At 59.9% G+C, this 5,000-nt stretch overlaps 1 pseudogene; it reads right to left on the reverse strand.

Annotated features, from left to right (window-relative positions):
• LOC126197800 (large subunit ribosomal RNA) overlaps positions 1 to 5,000 on the reverse strand; it is a 7,764-nt pseudogene that overhangs the window by 2,085 nt on the left and 679 nt on the right.

Raw genomic sequence — 5,000 nt, forward strand, 5'->3', positions numbered from 1 at the left:
CCTCGCTGCAACCGTGCCCGGGTTGGAAGGGCATTAATCCTAGTGCGGATGCAGGAGATGAAGTCGCGGCCTGTGATCGCTGGTCGAAGATTGTCGACCCAGCTGTGCTGCCCTGGTGTTCGGGCAGACTTCTTGAGGGCGGCGCCGTCCACCGACAGATGCAGCCGTTCAGCCCACATCCGGCCCATTTGGTTCGTCGTACGTATGACCGTGTTGTTACCCCGCAATTGCTGCTCAAGCCTCCCAATCTCACGCCCCAGAACGTCGTCTGCTGTCCCGTCAGATAGGACACCCAATGCCCGCATCTTTGCGAGCCGGTTCCGCCGCAGAAGAGGCCCGAGCCAGCGCGCTGATGGCACTCCCAGCCCCCCAGATGACACAGGGGCATGGAAGTAACCAACAGGGACGTCCGCTGGCAGGCACAGCCAAGATCTAATGGCTGCGCGGATGGTGGTGTCCATTGCTGACAGGGCTCCTAGGCGGGTCCTCGAAAGGGCCAAGCCATGGTGTATTCCTGGCAAGACGACGGTTCTGAGGGCATGCAAACGCTGTTGTGGTTTTAGTGGTGCCTTGGACAGGACGGTCAGCTGTCGCTCGACCTCCCGCCTCGGATGAAAGAGGCTACGTCCGCTCGTGGAGAACTCCAGGCCAAGATACCGGAAAGTGCTCTCGATCGCGAGGGCTGGGAGAATGGTATATCCAGCCCTGAAGGTCGCGGTGTCATCGACCTTTATCTTCTTCTCACGGCCAGACGCCGTGAGTGCGAGAGTGAAGCACTTTCCGGGGTTGACTTGGAGACCGAGGTCCCCAAGGGCAGATGTTGCTGCATCAATCAGGTCCTGGAGCCCTCCTGGAGTCTCGGCGAACAGCAGGAGGTCATCAGCGAAAGCAGCAGCGTTGAGACGTCGTCCCATCACATTGGCACCAATGTAGTCTGGGAGGCGAGCAAGCATGAGGTCTAGGGAAAGGTTAAAGAGGATAGGAGACAGTGGGTCACCCTGCCTGACACCCCTTGAAGGCCGCACTGGACCCAGCGACATCCCAGAACCAGAGATCATCGTCACCCCATCCTCATAGCATCCCAGGATGTATCCAATGAACTCGTCAGGCAGACCATGTGCCCTCAGGGCGGGCCTCAGGGCACCATGGTCTAGAGAGTCGAATGCCTTGGTCACATCCAGGGACGCAACATAGAGGGAGCGACAGTTCGCCCTGGCCTGAGTCATCGCCAAGTCCAACAAGAACCTATTGTGCAGCATCCCATCCTGAGGAAGGAAAGCCCGCTGACGCCCGTCCAGCACACAGGTCCGCATCAGACGGCCCGCCAGGATCTTATGGAAGACCCTAGCGAGGACTGAGCAAACCGTGATCGGACGGAAGTCAGCGGGGGATGCTGGGGCGGCCTTCTTGGGCAACAGGGATGTACAGGCTAGGAGAAGTCGGGAAGGGAGGCGACGGGTCAAGAGGAAGAGGTTAAGGATTTTTAGGAGGACCTCACGGGGTAAACGGCGAATCTGGGCCGGTGTCAGTCGGTCTGGGCCTGCAGCAGAGCGACGAGGGGGGAGCGCTGAAGCAACTTCCTCCATCGTAATAGGCGCCCACAGCTGTTCGAAGGGAACCTCGATGGAGGAAGGCAACAACCGACCTTCCAGACGGTCCACCCGGCCAGATGGTCGCCGGGTGAAAAGATCCTTCCAAAACTCCACCAACCCAGGAATAGGGGCTGGTGGGTGAAGGAGCGTTCCATCCAGAAGGCCGCTGATGCAGCGAGCAGCGCTCTTTGAGAAGGCCCGCTGACAGAGGGCGTATTCCCTCCTCCGCAGGGCCCGCTTCGTCCCTCGTGGCTCTGACATCCGGCGGGAGGCAACAGGACTTAGCGATGGCTCCCTGCTGCCGATGGCGTCAAGGGCAGCCGACAGCATGCCCATTATGACAGAGGCCGATGTAGGTGGCCCAAGCGCCAGGATGTCATCGACTGCTCTGTACTTAGGCCCAGACGACGGGAGGGCTGCCAGAGCCGACCAGATAGCCTGGTCGACAGTATTGACAGCTGCAGACGGGGAGGGGGGTGCTGCACAGGAACCGGCAGGCTCCACAGCTGCAACTGATGGAGGTTTCCCCACCCCAACAGCAGAGAGGGCAGCAACAAACTCGGCGACCTGGTTCCTATAGGCAGTTCCACGACGCTGTCCTTTAATGGACTCAAGAGAACGGTTCGGGAACGCCTTTACAAGTTCTTGGTTTAGGAACCGGGTGCCCTTGAGTGTAAGTGCTGCCTCAGAGTGGGCCAGGCGTAGCAGCTCTACACTAGACCACCTGGCCTTCACCCTCTCAGTGGTCACCTCTGCGTTGGCTGCGACAGGATGGGCACGGCGACGATGTACTCCAAGACCAGTCTTCGTGGTGAAGGTCCGGTGGCACTCGGGACATGTGACGGCAGACACTGCGGCTCGACCCGAACTGGCGGCGTCGGATGGTGACCCAACAACTGGCGCGGCGTCTCCTGTGGGAGTACCGCTACCTGCTCTCTTCTTTATGTTGGGGCCAGCTGAAACAGGGGCAGGGGGGGCGGCAACCCCCAAGCCCCGAAACATTCACCCCGCTCTGTCTGTCGAGGAACTTTGGAAGAGCTATACCGAGGCACAATCTTCCTAAGAACCTCTCACGACTCCTGCCACGAGAAGGCCAGAGCTAGGATTTCCCACCGAGAGGCTAAGCGAACCATCATCCACTCGACATCGCTAGGATGCTGAGGAGTGGATAGAGAGGGTCCGTATATGACGCATCATGTGAGCATTAAGAGAGTCATAGTTACTCCCGCCGTTTACCCGCGCTTGCTTGAATTTCTTCACGTTGACATTCAGAGCACTGGGCAGAAATCACATTGCGTCAACACCCGCTAGGGCCATCGCAATGCTTTGTTTTAATTAGACAGTCGGATTCCCCCAGTCCGTGCCAGTTCTGAGTTGATCGTTGAATGGCGGCCGAAGAGAATCCGCGCACCCGCGCGCCCCCGGAGGAGCACGCTAAGGCGGACGCGGCCTCGCAGCAAGGAAGATCCGTGGGAGGCCAAGGCACGGGACCGAGCTCGGATCCTGCACGCAGGTTGAAGAACCGGGGCGCGAACGCCGCACAGGCGCGCGCATCCTGCACCGCCGGCCAGCACGAGGCCGACCAACGGCGAGAGCAGACCACACCCACGCTAAACGCCCGCACTTACCGGCACCCCTACGGCACTCACCTCGCCCAGGCCCGGCACGTTAGCGCTGACCCACTTCCCGACCAAGCCCGACACGCCCCGATCCTCAGAGCCAATCCTTATCCCGAAGTTACGGATCCAATTTGCCGACTTCCCTTACCTACATTATTCTATCGACTAGAGGCTCTTCACCTTGGAGACCTGCTGCGGATATGGGTACGAACCGGCGCGACACCTCCACGTGGCCCTCTCCCGGATTTTCAAGGTCCGAGGGGAAGATCGGGACACCGCCGCAACTGCGGTGCTCTTCGCGTTCCAAACCCTATCTCCCTGCTAGAGGATTCCAGGGAACTCGAACGCTCATGCAGAAAAGAAAACTCTTCCCCGATCTCCCGACGGCGTCTCCGGGTCCTTTTGGGTTACCCCGACGAGCATCTCTAAAAGAGGGGCCCGACTTGTATCGGTTCCGCTGCCGGGTTCCGGAATAGGAACCGGATTCCCTTTCGCCCAACGGGGGCCAGCACAAAGTGCATCAGGCTATGACGGCCCCCATCAACATCGGATTTCTCCTAGGGCTTAGGATCGACTGACTCGTGTGCAACGGCTGTTCACACGAAACCCTTCTCCGCGTCAGCCCTCCAGGGCCTCGCTGGAGTATTTGCTACTACCACCAAGATCTGCACCGACGGCGGCTCCAGGCAGGCTCACGCCCAGACCCTTCTGCGCCCACCGCCGCGACCCTCCTACTCGTCAGGGCTTCGCGGCCGGCCGCAAGGACCGGCCGTGACTGCCGGACTGACGGCCGAGTATAGGCACGACGCTTCAGCGCCATCCATTTTCAGGGCTAGTTGCTTCGGCAGGTGAGTTGTTACACACTCCTTAGCGGATTCCGACTTCCATGGCCACCGTCCTGCTGTCTTAAGCAACCAACGCCTTTCATGGTTTCCCATGAGCGTCGATTCGGGCGCCTTAACTCGGCGTTTGGTTCATCCCACAGCGCCAGTTCTGCTTACCAAAAGTGGCCCACTTGGCACTCCGATCCGAGTCGTTTGCTCGCGGCTTCAGCATATCAAGCAAGCCGGAGATCTCACCCATTTAAAGTTTGAGAATAGGTTGAGGTCGTTTCGGCCCCAAGGCCTCTAATCATTCGCTTTACCGGATGAGACTCGTACGAGCACCAGCTATCCTGAGGGAAACTTCGGAGGGAACCAGCTACTAGATGGTTCGATTAGTCTTTCGCCCCTATACCCAGCTCCGACGATCGATTTGCACGTCAGAATCGCTACGGACCTCCATCAGGGTTTCCCCTGACTTCGTCCTGGCCAGGCATAGTTCACCATCTTTCGGGTCCCAACGTGTACGCTCTAGGTGCGCCTCACCTCGCAATGAGGACGAGACGCCCCGGGAGTGCGGAGGCCGCCGCCCCGTGAAGGGCGGGGAAGCCCCATCCTCCCTCGGCCCGCGCAAGGCGAGACCTTCACTTTCATTACGCCTTTAGGTTTCGTACAGCCCAATGACTCGCGCACATGTTAGACTCCTTGGTCCGTGTTTCAAGACGGGTCGTGAAATTGTCCAAAGCTGAAGCGCCGCTGACGGGAGCGATTATTCCGCCCGAGAGCATCCCGAGCCAACAGCGGCGCGGGTCCGGGGCCGGGCCAGGTAGGTCCGTCATCCGGGAAGAACCGCGCGCGCTTGCCGGGAGCCCGAGCGCCCAAAGGGGCGAATCGACTCCTCCAGATATACCGCCGAGCAGCCAGCCAGGACACCGGGGCTCTGCCCAACAGACGCGAACCGAGGCCCG

This window comes from Schistocerca nitens, chromosome 7 (assembly GCF_023898315.1).
Source record: "Schistocerca nitens isolate TAMUIC-IGC-003100 chromosome 7, iqSchNite1.1, whole genome shotgun sequence".
Classification (NCBI taxonomy): Eukaryota; Metazoa; Arthropoda; class Insecta; order Orthoptera; family Acrididae; genus Schistocerca; species Schistocerca nitens.